The sequence below is a fragment of the Myotis lucifugus genome, unplaced genomic scaffold (genome assembly GCF_000147115.1).
Source record: "Myotis lucifugus unplaced genomic scaffold, Myoluc2.0 scaffold_24, whole genome shotgun sequence".
Classification (NCBI taxonomy): Eukaryota; Metazoa; Chordata; class Mammalia; order Chiroptera; family Vespertilionidae; genus Myotis; species Myotis lucifugus.
Window position 1 is genome coordinate 7,401,478 of NW_005871072.1, and position 16,918 is coordinate 7,418,395.

General features: G+C 39.3%; 1 long non-coding RNA gene across 2 annotated transcripts in view; it reads left to right on the plus strand.

Moving 5' to 3' along the window:
* LOC111825400 overlaps window positions 1–16,729 on the plus strand; it is a 36,778-nt gene extending 20,049 nt beyond the window's left edge. The window contains exon 3 of one of the 2 annotated variants that reach the window (XR_002828561.1): window positions 15,531–16,729. This is a non-coding gene — a long non-coding RNA (uncharacterized LOC111825400). Of the gene's footprint in view, window positions 1–8,465; window positions 8,770–15,530 lie in introns of those variants that run through there. The other variant, XR_002828560.1, reaches the window with a different exon arrangement.
* Window positions 16,730–16,918: the final 189 nt, after the last annotated feature.

Sequence of the window (16,918 nt, forward strand, 5' to 3'; positions counted from 1 at the left end):
GGGAGGTCCCTCAGCCCGGCCTGCCCCCTCTCACAGTCCAGGAGCCCTCAGGGGTGGGAGGCGATGCCCCATCACACCTCTGCTGCTACCACTGCTGGCAGCGCAAGCCTCATCCGGCCCTGGTTACCTGCACCTCAGGCCAGCCCTGGGCGGCTGGGCAGCTGCCATCCGACGCTTGCCTGTGTCTCGGGCCGGCACTGGGCGGCTGGGGGGCTGAGGGGACTGGGGGACTCTGGAGGCAGGTGCGAGGAGCAGCCGGGCCTGTCTGAGGGTGGGCCCGGCATTGCCATGCGCCTGCCGCCCCAGTGGGGCTGAGGGGACTGGGCGCCTCCATCTTGTGGCTGTGGGCACTGCCATCTTTGAGGGCGGGGCAGTCAATTAGCATAGTCCCTCCTTATTGGCTGTGGGTGCTGCCATCTTTGCAAGGGAGTGAGAGTCAATTAGCATATTCCCTCTTTATTAGATAGGCTAGTTTCCGAATGTGATATTATCCATACACACACTTATATGCATGTATGTATATACATATAGTGGAAATAAAAAGCAAATAACAAAGGACAGTGTCAAAGGGCAGCAATATGCCTAAAGAATGAACTGAGATTGTTTTTTAAATACTATTCATAGCAAGTTGTTTTCCTTTTCTTTTCCTTCCTCCTTGCTTCCCTCCCTTCCCCATTCTTTTATTCCTTCCTTTTCTGTTTTGATATATATATATATATATATATATATATATATATATATATATATATTCAAAACTTCTATGATCTCTCCCAAGGCATTGGGAAAGGCCTGTGCAAGTGAGGGACCCTAAAGCCTAAGCTTAAATTTGTCTTTGCTCCAGTGGGGACCTTTCTTTGACATGGCAGGACAATCACAAAGCCATTGTCACCACCCAAACACATTCTCTGAGGATCTCAAGAACACACATTCTCTGCTCATCTGAGTCACAGAACATGGAAAAATGATTTGAATGACATTTTTCTCAATTCTCCAAAGATGATTACATAATTAGTACCACTCTATCTAGATACACAGGAAAGAAGTTAATTCACTGCATACAATAGTTACCTTAGTGTAATAAAACCTACTTCTCTCTCTGTTGAGAAAGGCTGCTCTGGCTTCATATCGTCTGTTATTTTTTGTTTTTGTTTTTGTTAATCCTCACCTGAAAATATGTTTTCCATTGATTTTTAGAGAGAGTAGAAAGGAGAGGGAAAGACAGAGAGAGAGGAACATCAATGTGAGAGAGATTCATCTATTGGTTGCCTCCTGCATGCACCCCAACCAGGGCTAGTGATCAAGCCTGCAACAGAGTTAAGTGCCCTGACTGGAATTGAACCTGCAACCCCTCAGTTCACAGCCCAACACTCTAACCGCTGAGCCAAACCACCTAGGGCTCTTCTGTTATTGGTTGCTGAAAATGTATCACTGGAAGTTACACAATAAAATTTATGAGATAAATATGTCAGAGTGCTCACTTTTGGTCTCTCCAAGACTAATTTCTATGAGACTAAGTTATCACTCTAGATTATGATTCCAGGAATAGAGCTTACTCGGAGTGGACACATATAGACAGATATGCTCCTCTGGTTATTATCAGAGAGGTAATATCAATAATTAGGTCCAAGAGGCAAAGTTCAGGTCCTAAACAAAAAGTGAGGAAAAGCATCAGGAACCATGGTAGTCAGAAAGGAGATATGAAATCTAAACACAACTGGTGTGCTAACAACACAGTGAAAACGTACTCATTTCCTATGCTGTTCTAATATTTTCCCTCAAGGAGAACAGTCTTATTTTTTTAAATTAATATTTATTGTTGAGATTATTACAGAGGTCCTTCTTTCCCCCACACTTGCCCATAGCTTCCCTCCACCCAGTTCCCACCCCACCCCCCAGGCCCTCGACACCCTATTGTCTGTGTCTATAGGTACTGCATACATGTATATAAGATCTTTGTCTAATCTCTTCCCACACCCCCCACGACCCCTTCCCTCTGAGAATCGTCAGTCTGTTCCATTTCTGTGCCCCTGATTCTATTCCATTCACCAGTTTATTTTGTTCATCAGATTTTTTGTTCGTTTGATTTTTAGATCAATTGTTGATAGATATGTATTGCCACTTTGTTGTTCATTTTTTTTATCTTTACCTTCTTCTTGTTCTTCCTCTTCTTAAAGAATACCCTTAAGCACTTCATATAATACTGATTTGGTGGTGATGAACTCCTTTAGCTTTTTCTTGTCTGTGAAGCTCTTTATCTGACCTTCAATTCTAAATGATAGCTTTGCTAGGTAGAGTAATTTTGATAGTAGGTTCTTGCTATTCACATCACTTTGAATATTTCTTGCCACTCCCTTATGGCCTGCATAGTTTCTGTTGAGAAATCAGCTGACAGTCATATGGGCACTCCCTTTTAGGTAACTAATAGCTTTTCTCTTGCTGCTTTTAAGATTCTCTCTTTGTCATTTGCCCTTGGCATATTAATTATGATGTGTCTTGGTGTGGTCCTCTTTGGGTTTCTCTTGTTTGGGGTTCTCTGCGCTTCCTGGACTTCTAAGTTTATTTCTTTCACCAGGTAGGGGAAGTTTTCTGTCATTATTTCTTCAAATAGGTTTTCAATATCTTGCTCTCTCTCTTCTTCTGGCACCCCTATAATTCGGATGTTGGTATGTTTGAAGTTGTCCCAGAGGCTCCTTACACTATCTTCATATTTTTGGATTCTTTTTTCTTTTTGCTTTTCTGGTTGGGTGTTTTTTGCTTCCTCATATTTCAAATCATTGATTTGATTCTCAGGATCCTCTAGTCTACTGTTGAATCCCTGTATATTATTCTTTATTTCAGTCAGTGTATGCTTCTGACTGGTTCTTTTCCATTTTTTTGACATTCTCACTAAGATCCTTGAAAGTCTCACTAAATCCCTTGGAGGTTTCTAGAAGATTCTTGAGTAACCTTATAACCATGGTTTTGAACTTTATATCCAGTAGTTTGCTTTCTCCCATTTCTTTTATTTGTGACATTTTTCTTTGTCTCCGCATTTTGGTTGCTTCCCTGTGTTTGTTTCTATGTATTGGGTATAGCTGCTAAGTCTCCTTGAGTTGATAGCATGGCCTTGTGTAGTAGGTGTCCTATAGGGCCCAGTGGCTCAGCCTCCCCAATCACCTGAGGTGGACACTCTAGGTGCACCCCTTTGTGGGCTGTGTGCACAGTCTTGTAGTTGAGCCTTGAATGCTGTTGGTGTCACTGGGAGGAATTGACCTCCAGGTGAATTGGCTGTGAGGACCAACTGTGTCTACAATGGAAGAGCTGCTGTGCAGGAGACACCCTTATGGTGCAGGACTTACTTCATTGGGGCTTTGGTGCTCACTGAGTCTGCCCCTTGAATGTGTCACTTATGGATGTGAAGACTTGTAACCTGGTATGGTCTGACACTGATACTGAATACACTGGCTCTTGAGACTCCAGTGGGGTGCAAATCAGCCACTGCCTGGGGCCACCCAGCAGGAGCTACAAAGAGCTTTTCAGATTCCTCCTCTTTGTATGGGGTTTAGAAGTGCCTAGACGAGGCCCAGCTGTGAAGCAAGGCAGGCTGATGCTGGTGCCAGGTCTTGGGCCTTTTATTGATAGGTTTGGGGCTCCCTGACCCAGCTGCAGCTTGTTTGACAGGTTTTTAGCCTGAGAAAGGGCAGGCCATTCATATGCAAAAGCCGCTGCACACAGCTTGGGTAGGGCTGTAAATTGGTAGAAGCAGGGTCTCCGGGAATCACCAGGGCGGAGCTAAAGAAATGGCTGCCAGTCAGCCCTGCAACCGGGGAGGTCTCAGCACGGGTACAATGACCACTGCAAGCACCTCCTGGGGAGGTCCCAGCATGGGAACAATGACCACTGTGAGCACCTCTATCTGGAAGAAAGCTGCCCCCAACTTCCTGCCCCGATGCCAGACAGTCCAATTTCTCCTCGTATGTGTCTGGGTTCCCCAGAGCTTCGCCCTGGTGCTGGATCTCAGAGGAAGTGGGAGCTTGTAAATTCAGTTTTAAGAGGAACAGCTGGGTCTCCAGCAGCCTCTGTGTCACTGAGCCCCAATACATACTGGTTTTTACAGCCCGGAGTTCTTACTGCCCATAAGGACTTCTTTGCCCAGCTCTGGGACTGGGCATCTGGTTTAGGGCTGGGACCCCCTTGCTCCTCTGCAGAGGTGATCTCCCTCCTGATTAAAAAAGCAGCACACATGGGTGCCAATCCTGCCCATTCTGCATCTACGCACCTCCTACCAGTCTCAGTGTGCTTTCTTCTTTACTTCTCTAGTTGTACTTTCATTCAGCCAGCTTCCAGTGGTTCTGGATGATGGTTGTTCTGTATTTTAGTTGTAATTTTGATATGGTTGTGGGAAGTAGCGAGTACAGGCATTTGCCTACGCCGCCATCTTGGATTCTCCTGAGAACAATCTTTTTTTAATATATTTTTTTAAATAATTTTTTTCTTTATTGATAAGGTATTACATATGTATCCTTATTGCCCCTTTGCCCCTCCACTCCCTCACTCATGCCCTCACCCCCCTGGTGTCTGTGTCCATTGGTTAGGCTTACATGCATGCATACAAGTCCTTTAGTTGACCTCTCCCCTTTACCCCCACCCTTCCCTACCTTCCCTCTGAGGTTTAATGGTCTGATCAATGCTTCTCTGTCTCTGGATCTGTTTTTGTTCATCATTTTATATTGTTCATTATATTCCATAAATGAGTGAGATCATGTGATATTTATCTTTCTTTGATTGGCTTATTTCACTTAGCATAATGCTCTCCAGTTCCATCCATGCTGCCGAGAACAATCTTTTGATGGGTAATCATGAAATGAATATTAGTAAACAACAGAAAACTAAAATTAAAGAAGAGTTTTCAAAGAACTTGCCAATCTTATAAATGAGATGAAGTCTCTTAAGTTCCATGTCAGTTGTAGGACATAAAGCATCCTATATAATAAAAGGGTAATATGCAAATTGTCCCCTAGACTGGGAGTTCGACTGGAGTTCAACCAGGGGGTGGGGCCAGCCCGCCAACTGCCCAGGGCCCCTCCCCCGGCGGGCCCCGCCCCCAATTGCCCCCCCTTACATCCCCCCCAGACCTCACCCATGCACAAATTCGTGCACTGGGTCTCTAGTAGTTACATATTAGCTATGCTGTGGGAGAATACATCTGAGAAGGACTCTTAAAAAAGGTAATGCTTGAGCCCTGACCAGGTAGCTCAGTAGGTGAGAGCATCATCCAGATATGCCAAGGTTGCAGGTTTGATCTTTGGTTAGGGCACATATGAGAATCAACCAACGAATGTATGAAAAAGTGGAACAACAAATCGATGTTTCTATCTTTCTCTCAAATCAATAAATAAAATGGGGGAGGGGGTAAGGGCAATGCTTGAGATGAATCTCAGATGAACAGAACATTGCAGGTGGACAAGACTGGTTAAGAAAGGCAAAATAGTGTGAATAAGAACTTGCATGGGTATCAGTGATGCTTGAGTAGCTGTGAAAGATGGATTCTGGGAAGGTGTAAAAGAAAGATTATACAACATTTAGAAGAGATAAGATAATTCCACAAATTCTAAAACAGTTGATCCCAAGGAGAATTCTAAATTGGATTATTAAAGAACACTTCATGTCTTTTTAGTTCCCAGCATGGGTTAACTCGAAAAGATCAACACATTCTAAACTTACCTCTCCAGATCCCACAACCTAATTCATTACTCGTAGTAGCAAAGAGTGTCTGTGTGCTTAAAAGAGGGGGATGAAAGGCAAGGAGAAGAGGGGCATTGACTAAGGGGCTGAAGTGAAAATTAGTATAACATTACAATAGGGATTAAAGTAGCCAAGGGAAAGGCATAGCAAAGGGAGATGTTAAGGCTAGATGTTTGCACTGGGGGGTAGGGGAAGCCAGGGGATTGTCAAGGGCGGGGAAAAAAAAAAGGAGACATATGTAATACTCTTTGTAATAATTTAAGCAATAAAAAAATTTTAAAAAAAATAAATAAATAAATAAAAATGTGCCAAGTTTAAAAATATTAGAAAAGAAGTTATAAAAATTGAAGGCAGAATACAGTACCAATAATATGGATCCCAAGATAATAATAGCAGGTGCAAACAGTTTGGGATTAAATAGGAGGAATGGGAGAGAAATGGAAGATGATAGAGGAAGTAGGCCCTGAATGGTTGCCATAAACATTGATTCTTAAATTGTGGACCCCAGATGAACATCACATGAGAATTTGTTAGAAATACAGATTTGCAGGGCACTGCCCCAGACCTAGTGAATCAGAAACGCTTAGGTGGGATCCAGTGATCTTTGTTTTAACAAGCCCACCAGCTGATTCTGGCAAATGCTGAAGTTTGATAACTGCTTCCCGAGTATGTCAGCTAGAGTTTGCAGCTTGCTTTAATGGGAACAGGAAGCTCAGTCTAACTCCAAGGGTTAAATTCTATCTTGATTGTTACATGCTAAAGGTTATTTAAAAAGCCACCCCCAGTTTTTGCAGTGTTTCAATTTCAGGGGTCAGTCATAAACCCTTTTGTTAAAAAGATCTTCTGCAGAAAAGAATATAATTTTTCTCTAACCACCAAGAGTTACAATGAGCTTTTTATAGCTCTGAAAATAAAAGACCAAAAAGAGAAAACTTAGTGAACCTGCTGCTGATTCATTTGTACCAAGTGATAAAATTTATGAACCATCATAAATTTCACTGTAGCTATTATATCATGACTTTAGACAATTATTTATAATAATGCTTCACAAAATCTTAATACACTCAAATACAAAGGTTCCTATGGTGTATTTCAGAATAGATAATATTAGGTTCCATAGCACATCCTCTTCTTTTTAGGGACAGAAAGCACACTATAAAACAAAATACAATCTGATTTAGGACACTGATTCCCCTCCTGGTAAATCCAACGAGCAAAAGGTTATTTAATTGATAAAAAATAAATTATTTCCTTCTCAAAGGGTTTGTGAGTCAGGGTCCAGTAGACAGAAACCACACCAGTTATTTGAAAAGGAAAAGTTTAATATAAAGAATTATTAAATAGTAGAAGTGGTCATTCACCAAAACAAGTCCAGAAAATGTCAGGTATTAAAAAAAAGCAGCTACTATTTATAGGCTGTGAAAACAGAGACATAAAGAAACTAAATACCAGGAGAAGGCTGCCCTCCTCTTTCTTTCCCCCTCCCCCCACCCTTCCACCCCCCAGGCTGAGAGTCTGACCTCTTCAAAGAGGAAGCAGCTACCATAGTAACACACAGCCGGTGTGAAGAAGTTTCCCCGAGTACAGGTTGGCAATTGTTAGTAGAAGGGGCCCACCATAGCTGGAGGTTGTGAGTGGGCTGGAGCTGGTCTTTAGAAGTGGCACACCATTGCAAGAAGGTGTAGGCAGGCCAGAGCTAGTCAGATGTGGCTTCTGGTAAGGAGATCATGGCCTCAGGGCCATGGCTGGAGTTCATCTGCTAATCTCCTGCTCTGAATAATATCTAATAACTGGAATCTGGAAGAGAAGTGTCTTTCTACTGCTATTACCTGAGGGGTCACACCAGTGCCTCCTACTGGCCAAGTTTAACATTCCCCTAATGGAAGAATAAGACATGTTTTGAGAGTACAGATGTGGTATCACAAAGCAGGACAAAGAATTATGGGTTTGAAGCTGAGAAGACAATAAACTGAAAACAGTACAGTTCACCCTTTGGCTATTCAGCTTCCATATACACTTTTCTACATGAATTTAGACTTCCACTCACAAAACAGCTCAAGTTTCCCACCCAACATGAGATGAAGCTATTCTTCATACATGTGAAGAAGTTGTCACCCTCTTCCCAAAATGGGAGCCACACAGTTCTAAGGGTTATTGTAATTCAGCCATAGACCCACTGAATACTCTGTTATCTAAAGGCTGAATTATGAATTTAACCTTCAAAAACTTGTATGTAAAATAATAAATGAAAGAGAGAAGAATATCACTAATATATACAAATAAATGAATACACAAAGCAAGCAAGTAGAAAATATACAAAGTTACTACAGTCCTTGTTTCTGTAATTGGCCTTAGGCTGTAGTTGATATTTATGACTTTTTTTCTTCTACTACTCTTTCCATATTTTCCTTGTTCTCAGGAAAAACATCAGCCAGTTAGGGCTCTTTACCTTATAGAATGATTCAAAATTAATTCCTGAAGAGTCTGTATTCTTAATAACCTTGTCTTTTATTTAGTTATTTTTGGTTGCTTAGTATTCCATTAATTTTAGAGCATAAAAGTACTAAGATGTAGCCAGAGATCCCTAGGTTCTAGACATAGTACTCCTTACCACCATGCATAGTAGCAAGCCAATTTCAAACCGGTTTCGGCTATAGGGTAACATTTTTTTTCTTCCTGTTGGTTTAGTGACATAACACCTTCAAATAACCAGGTGACAATCTTATTTTCTAATTCAACAGGACCATTATTTTGTCTTCTGATGGAAACATTCTCTCTTGGAACTAAGACCTCCAAACCAGTGGAGCTCAATGCTAGGACATGAAGCAAAAATTCTGCAAATGTGATATGAGGTATAGTGTAAGAGAAGTCACACATATTTATACCCCTTCATTCCTATTACCATGTTATGGGGGAGAGAGCACCATACAATGGTCTCTGATTTAAAGTGTATACTGCATTCTGTACGATATCTTCAAGATTTTTTTTTCCTTAAAAACTGGAACCACAGCCCTAGCTGGTTTGGCTCAGTGGATAGACCGTCGACCTGTGGACTGAAGGGTCTCGGATTTAATTCCAGTCAGGGGCACATGCCTGGATTTCGGGTTTGATCCCCAGTAGGGAGCCTCCAGGAAGCAGCCAATCAATGATTTTCTCTCATTATTGATGTTTCTAACTCTCTCTCCCTCTCCTTTCCTCTCTGAAATCAATAAAAATATACTGGGTAAAAAAAAACTGGAACCATAATGATTTTTAGTAAGGAATTTACTAATCAATTAAGCCAACTGCTTCTGGGTATCTGCTTTCATAATTTTTCTAAAAGAAAGGACTTGCATATTTGTTTTTGGAGCAGATAATGAAATGACTTATCCAGTGTGACTTGAACCACAGTGGAATATTTGACAAATGGATCGTGATACACTTATGGACCATTTAGGGCAGCGGTCGCCAACTGGTGGTCCATGGACCACTGGTGGTCCATGAGGTCTGAAAGGTTGGTGACCAATGGTTTAAGGAAACCTTTGGAGCAGCGGTCGCCAACCGGTGGTCCATGGACCACTGGTAGTCTATGAGGTCCAAAAGGTTGGTGACCGCTGACTTAGGGAAATATGGATTGAATGGGTGGCTTGATTAGAAAATGGTCAAACAAAGAGGAAAAAAAATAACAACAAAAAAGAAAAGAAATATAGAAAGAAAATGGTTGAACACCAATTCTCAAAATATTCACAGGTCAATGTCACTTAGGTGACATTTGCATATCAAAGCAAAAGAGTATCCTTAGCTCACTAATGTATCCCACTCTGATAAATAGCAGCGAACATAATATAATGTTGAGGGCATACTCTTCAAATCTGTGATAACACAATATTGGAAGGGATATAGAATAAATTGAATGAGTCATGATATTAAAGTATTTAGAACTTAAATTTGGAACTTAATTGAATAAGATTAAATTTAACAAGGAATTAATACAAATACTAATAAGCTTTTATGGAGTTAGACAAGCTGATTTAAAGTTCATATAGAAAAATAAAAGGCCAAGAAAAACCAGGAAAACACTGAAAAGGAAACACTATGACAGGAAACTAACCCTACCAGAAATTAAAAAACCTAGTTTATACAAATATTTTATAATCAAAATAGTGTGGTACTGGCACACCAATAGACAAGTAGGCCAGTGAAATAAAGTAAAATAGCCAGAATTAGATTCAAAATAACTTTCTCTATCTTTTTGTTAGATCCAAAAATCTGATAGAAATTCTAGTATTTGAGAAAGTTAACTATTCAAATCACTGGGTTAAAGATGGACTTTTTAATACATGGTGCTGGGAACAATTTGGTAGCCACTTAGAAAAAGATAAAAATTCTATTAATATCATGAAAATACTAAAAAATAAAATAAAAAGGTGAATTCCTCTTTACCCTTGGAACTTAGTGCCTCTGATTTTGAGTCATGAAAGACTTTCCAATCATGACTCAAAATTAGTCACTAAGAAAATAATAAATTTGACTACATAAAAAATTTAAAAATTTGCATCACAAAAACACATTAGCAAAGGCTAATATAATGGATAAATTGGGAGAAATATTGATCACATATAAGAAAGACAAAGGACTAATAATCTTAATATTTAGCAACTCAAAATTGAGAGACAGTAGGTAAGCAATGCTTACTAAGGTATTTATAGCATTAAATATTTATATTAGAAAGGAAGAAAAGTCTCAGATCAATACCATAAGTGTCCAATTTAGGTACTAGCAAAAAGAGAGAGAGAGAGAGAGAGAGAGAGAGAGAGAGAGAGAGAAACCCAAAGCAAAGAGAATGAAGGAACATGGATAGGTTGCCTCCCCTACACACCAGGGACCACACCCACAGCCTGGGAATCGAACCAGCTATATTTTGGTGCACAGGATAAAGCTCAAACAACTGAGCCACATTGGCCAGGGTTCAATTTATGAGGCCAGCATTACTCTTACACCAAATCCAGACAAAGACATTATAAGAAAAGGAAACTAAGGACTTATACTATCAAAAACATAGACATTAAAATAATCAACAAGCATGCTCTCTCTCCAGGAGCACTTCTAATGAGCCAAAGCAGCCCCACCTAGGCTCTCTCCTGTTGCTTCTTCTGTACTAAGTCCTTCCTTGTTTCACTGTCCCCAGCTTTAATAAATGTACTCTCAAAATCAAAAATATAAAAATAAAATAAAATTTTCGACAAAATATTAGCTAATAAGATCCAATAACATGTAAAAAGAATAATATATCACAACCAAGTGGGGTATATGCGAGGAATGCAGGGTTGGTTGGTTCAATAACAGAAGTTCAGTCATTGTAATTCACCATACTAATAGTCTAAAGAAAAAAATCATTGACATCATTGACAAAATTCAACATCTGTTAATGATCTTAAAAATCTCAACAAAAGAATAGACAGGAACTTCCTCAACCTGATAAAAGACATCTACAGAAAGTCTATAGCTAACCTCTAAGTTGAACAGCTTCAATCCAATATAAAAAATGTATATTTAATATGTATATATATTTGAGAGACACATACTCAAGGGTAAAATTTTATATATATACATATAAAATATACATTTTTCGTAGGCAAGATTTTATAAAGTTGATATAAAGGCTTTCTCTAATAGATGACATGGACCACATATTTGCATACATAATATATAATTTCCTTTCTTTCCATTTTCTCAGGATATTATAACATTATCTTCTGGTGATCCAAATGTTTTTTGGTTAAAAAAAAAAAAGCCAGAATTCTAAATTGTAGTGTGTTCTATCTTTTTATCTTTTACAAGGCAGAAGTTTATTGTAAAAGTGAAATGGCTTTAATTATAATTATAACAAAGACAAGTAGTCCTGCTGAAAACATCCTCAGGGTTTTTTTTCTCACTTATGTTGCATTCAAAGTAATTTTATAATTTCGTTTGTATGCTTGAAAGGTAATATAATTATCTTACAACATATGATATACTGTAATTCCAAATTCTTACCTGAAACATTGTTAAATGTTCCCCATATAAAAGGGATATCAATCAAAAAGTCCATATTTATTTTAATCAGAGAGGTCTATATTGTATTTATTGAAGAGTTTGGGAAATGGAAGCTCAATTTATCTCACAGCCTCATTAATATTTGCTTCTGCCCAGATGGAATGTTAATATAGCTTATAACAACTACTAAATTATAATTAGCATAGTTAATTAAATTTCCAAACAAATAACTAGAAAAAGAGCAAATCTGTAAGTCTTACTTAAAATAATTTAAGTACTTATTTTTATTTCCTTTAAGTATATAAACTTGATAAGGATTAAAATTGATAAGACCAATATAAAGGAGTGTTATGGGCTGAATTGTGTGCCTCCAAAACTCATGTTGAAGTCCTAACCTCTAGTACTTTATTGGAGATAGACCACACAAATAGGTAGCTATGGGTGGGCCCTAATCTAATACAATTGGTGTCCCTTATGAGAGGAGATTAGGACATAGACATGCATACAGAAGAAAAACCATGTGAGGATACAGAGAAAAGGCAGACATCTGCAAGCCAAGGAGATAGGCCTCAGAGGAAACTAAACTTGCTGACACCTTGATTTTGGACTTCTAACCTTCAGAAGTGTGAAAAATAAAATTACCTTGTTTAAGTCACCCATTCTGTGTTACTTTGTTACAAGGAGTTTTTAATATATTTTTCAACGTGTGTTGAGAAATGCCTGCTGTATGCTAGACATTGTTTTAAGAAACAGCTGTTTCATTAAAGAAGTTTAGAATATACAGGTTCAAGACAACTATGGTAGATTATATATTCTCTAGTAAGTAGAACAATATATGTACATAAATTGTTTAACAGAGCAGAAAATTGAGCATTCTCTTCATAATGTCTAAAATCTTATAGTGGTGTTTTTTGTGGGTTTTTTTTTAACAATAATACATAAAATCCCACAATAATATGTAAAAGCAGTCTAATCAGGAAAAATTATCAATGGAAAACAGTTTTTATGTTCAACAGCACTACTGCAAGTACAAAAGCAAAAATAGTAAAACATACTACATTTAACTCAATGGTTCTCAACCTTCTGGCCCTTTAAATACAATTCCTCATGTTGTCACCCCCAACCATAAAATTATTTTCGTCACTACTTCATAACTATAATGTTGCTACTGTTATGAATTGTAATGTAAATATCTGATATGCAGGATGGTCTTAGGCGACCCCTGTGAAAGGATTGTTCGACCGCCAAAGGGGTCGCGACCCACAGGTTGAGAACCGCTGATTTAACTGAATGTCCTAATACTCTCCAAGCGGGTACTCATTAGCAACTGACTACCCACTGAAAGAAAATAATTTGAGGCCAGAGGACTGATAACTGGAACTGAGCAGAGAACAGTGTCCACACAACCAATGGAGCTAGAATCAAAACTGTATAGCCCCGGATTTTACTGTTCTTACAAAACAGGAGTGTGGCTCTTGTGTTTGTGATTGTTCTGAGGAATAATTATAGAGTATTTCTCTCCAGTAAGAAGTTTCAAAACTTACACAACTGCTTTTTCCACTTAAAAAAAACAACCGCACTGTATTATTAGCTAAAAGAAGATATTTTGATAAATGAGAGTTTTGTCTGTTTTCTGTGGTTTGGTACAAACTGTATGATCTGTTCCAACCCACACATCTACATAACCCATCTCTATCACTGAATAATTGAAAGTTAGCCTCACATTTAAGCACTTACTGCATTGTCTTCTCATACATTCTTAATACTGTTATTGCTAATAAGTTTATGATGCACTCCCTTATGATAGAAATAAATAATGAATCAAAGGTGCTGAACTCTGGGAATATGAGCTGTCAGCTTTCTTTTCCTCCCTAAATATTGAGTTCATTACTTTGATTACTTGGGACAGTAGCTGGGGATATCCCATCCTCTGCTGGACATTCAATAGGCATTTGGGGGAAACTCTTTCTGGAAATGAGTTAATTAATTTTAGTTTAAAGGGACAGAAACAAATTTCCATGTTTATAGTACTTGCTAAGAAATATTCCCAAGACATAGGTATTGCTGAAAACGATATGAAGTGTTCTTAGGTTTTATCTATAACTTTTATGATTAACATTAACCAATTAACTTCATTCAGACTTGCTGAATGCCTACTGTAAGAGTCTATGTCTAAGTTCCCTAGAAGCAGAGCTCTCGATGGTGATTATTGAGAGGATTAGTTGAGGGAGTGATTGCAGGAGAACAAGAATGAGGGAGGCAGGATAGTACACAGGAAAGAAATTTAGCAAGGCCACCAGCTTTAGTCTAATCCCACAGGAAATTCTCGTCCATCTTGAGGAAAGGGGCCAACTTTTGTGCCCCATGTCAATTATTGAATAGGGGCTGTAAACCTCAGGATGTGGCTGATCCAGTGTCCTGTTCTGCTGAGGGAAGAGAGCAATTCTAGATGGGACAGCTGTGAGTTGCTAACAACAGATACTCATTACATCTAGGGGATGAACAGACCAGCCAGATGGGGGATGGGCATCAACAGAGTACAGTAGATGACTGTTTTTGATATAGTCATGATTTATTTAATTTTTGAGATAGGAAGTAACTTAGAGATTAGATAGCAAATTACCACTCATTTTCCACCTAAGGAAAACTGAGGCTCAGAAATAGTGTTAGAAGTGCCCAGTTTGGCATAATATGGATTAAAGCACAAATCTGACTTGTAGCAGTGTTACCTTTTATTATATCCTGTAGGAACCCTAATCAGAGTACGCCAGATGTTCAAGGCCAATTTGCCATATGCAGGTGCAAAAGCAAGAACACAGCAATCTCACTGTATGCACTGCGCAGGTGTATCTTTCTATAACCCAATAATTGATGTCACTATTTGGCAAGAAGCCTCTTCTGTCTAAGTTAGTATAAAGACTAGAGGCCTGGTGTATGAAATTCGGGCCCTCGGGGGGGGGGGGTGTCCCTCAGGCTGGCCTGTGCCCTCTTGCAGTCCGGGATCAGGCATAAACCGGCAGTCGGACATCCCTCTCACAATCCTGGACCGCTGGCTGCTGATCGTTCACCTGCCTGCCTGCCTGGTTGCCCCTCACTGCCCCCCTGCCAGCCTGATAACCCCTAACTGCCCCCCACTGCTGGCCAGGTCGCCCCCAACTGCCCCCTCCCTGCCAGCCTGGTTGCTCCTAACTGCCCCTCCCCTGCTGGCCTGGTCGCCCCCAACTGCACCCCCCCCCGCCAGCCTAGTTGCTCCTCACTGCCCCCCCGCCAGCCTGGTCACCCCAAACTGCACCACCCCCCACCAGCCTGGTCATCCCCAACTGCCCCCCCTGCTGGCCTCATTTCACCTAGCGGACCACCTTCCCTTATTGCCCTGGGCCCCCCCTCCCGGCCCCAAGTTCTCCCATTTTCTTTTCCCTCACTAACCCCCCTGTTTGCCCGGTCGTAGGCAGCCATCTTGTGAGGGTGTGAGGGTTAATTTACATATCACCTCATTATTATATAGGATGTGTTACTGACCAGCAGGTGGCTGGCTCCTGTGTTTGCTACTATATTAGCAAGGGCTGCTTTGTGCAGCTACTTTGAAGAACTGTTTTGTTAGCAATGGCTACATGGTCTGCAATAAACTCTCCTATATTCCTACGGCTGCTCGTCTTCTTTGTCTAATACCTGGTGTCCACAGGGGTATAGGCCCTAGCAGAGAAGGACCTGTGCACCCAACATATCCTAATTCCTAATTGCAGAAATTTTTCTAGGTAACTGAAACCTTTTCTCTAATATTTTTCTTTCAGAGAACTGAAGATCCTGATATCATTTTAGGACTTAATGAGTTTTGTAATAGGAAAGAGATAACTGCTCACAAACAAATAACTGGACTCTTCCTGCTTGCAGTGATGTAAGAAAAAGAATCCGACATCTAAATTTAGATGAGAATAAAAAAGTAAAAAGGCAGCCCCAAACTGGAGATAAAAATAAAAAAGAAGAGATCAATTTCTGCCTATCGCAAGTGACGACGAGGCAGAAAAACCTTGGGCTGGACTAATGCCTAGAAATGAAAGAGCAGAAACAGATATCTCGTCACCAGAAATTATTTTAACAGCACTAAGTATTTTGACCACATTTTATGAGGAAGAATCTTGAAACTGAATTAGAATTCTATTTTTAAGTCTTTAGACTCAATATAAACAAAATCAGCATTGTCCTTTTCTCTTAAAACATCCCAGCTTTATAGATGTATTTATGTTGTCTTTAGGCATTCTGTAACTATACCAAATAGGCAAAATGTGAGAGTTGTAAATTCTGTTTAATTTATTTATCTGTTTATATTGTAAGTTGTTGACCTGGTGTCTTTGGATGCTGAAGGGCCCATGGATAGAATTCACGGCATGCTTGCATTTGATGGGTAAAATAATATACATATTTTTCTTTAGTAAAATTTAAATGAAATTTAGAAAATTCTCTAAGTATAAATGTTAGCAAAAATCTTAGTACTTGTGACCTTGTAACCAGTAGAAATCCCAGATACTTTCAAATCACAGTGAGGTTGTGGCAGATATTGTAAAATATCATTTATGTTTATCAATCTCTCAAGAATACTTCAGTATCAGTTCTTAGCCTCTCTTTCTACAGATGCTCTTGCACTAGAGCTAGCCAACTTCAATGCAACTCTGGGCCTTCAAATGGTGGATCTATATAACCTCATAATAGAAATTTGACTCAAACAGCTTTAGAGAATTTTGGTATTCCTTGAGAGAATCCATCCATTTCTTGTTAAGCAAACTAAGGGAACTTTAGTTAAATTTATGACAATATATTTTGGAGAATATGGGTTGCCAACATTTGTAACCAAAAAACCAAAAACTGGAAGTCAACTGGATATCTTACATGATATGCACAAAGCCATCAAAAAAGTTTATCATTCTTATTCATGCTAAGCAACAACAGCCATCACACTGAGTTATAAAAATAAAATTTAACTTTTGCTTGCCTATATTTTAAATCTATTGCTATTTAGCATAGTTTTAAAAGCTCGTATATTATTATATTACAAAAATATTTTATAAATATTTCAATATAATTTACTTTCTTCATAATCCTACTACGTATTCTATGTATTCAAAACATTATTCTTAATAGGAGTCAGGCTTTATCAGACTGCCAAAGAGCTCATGATATAAAA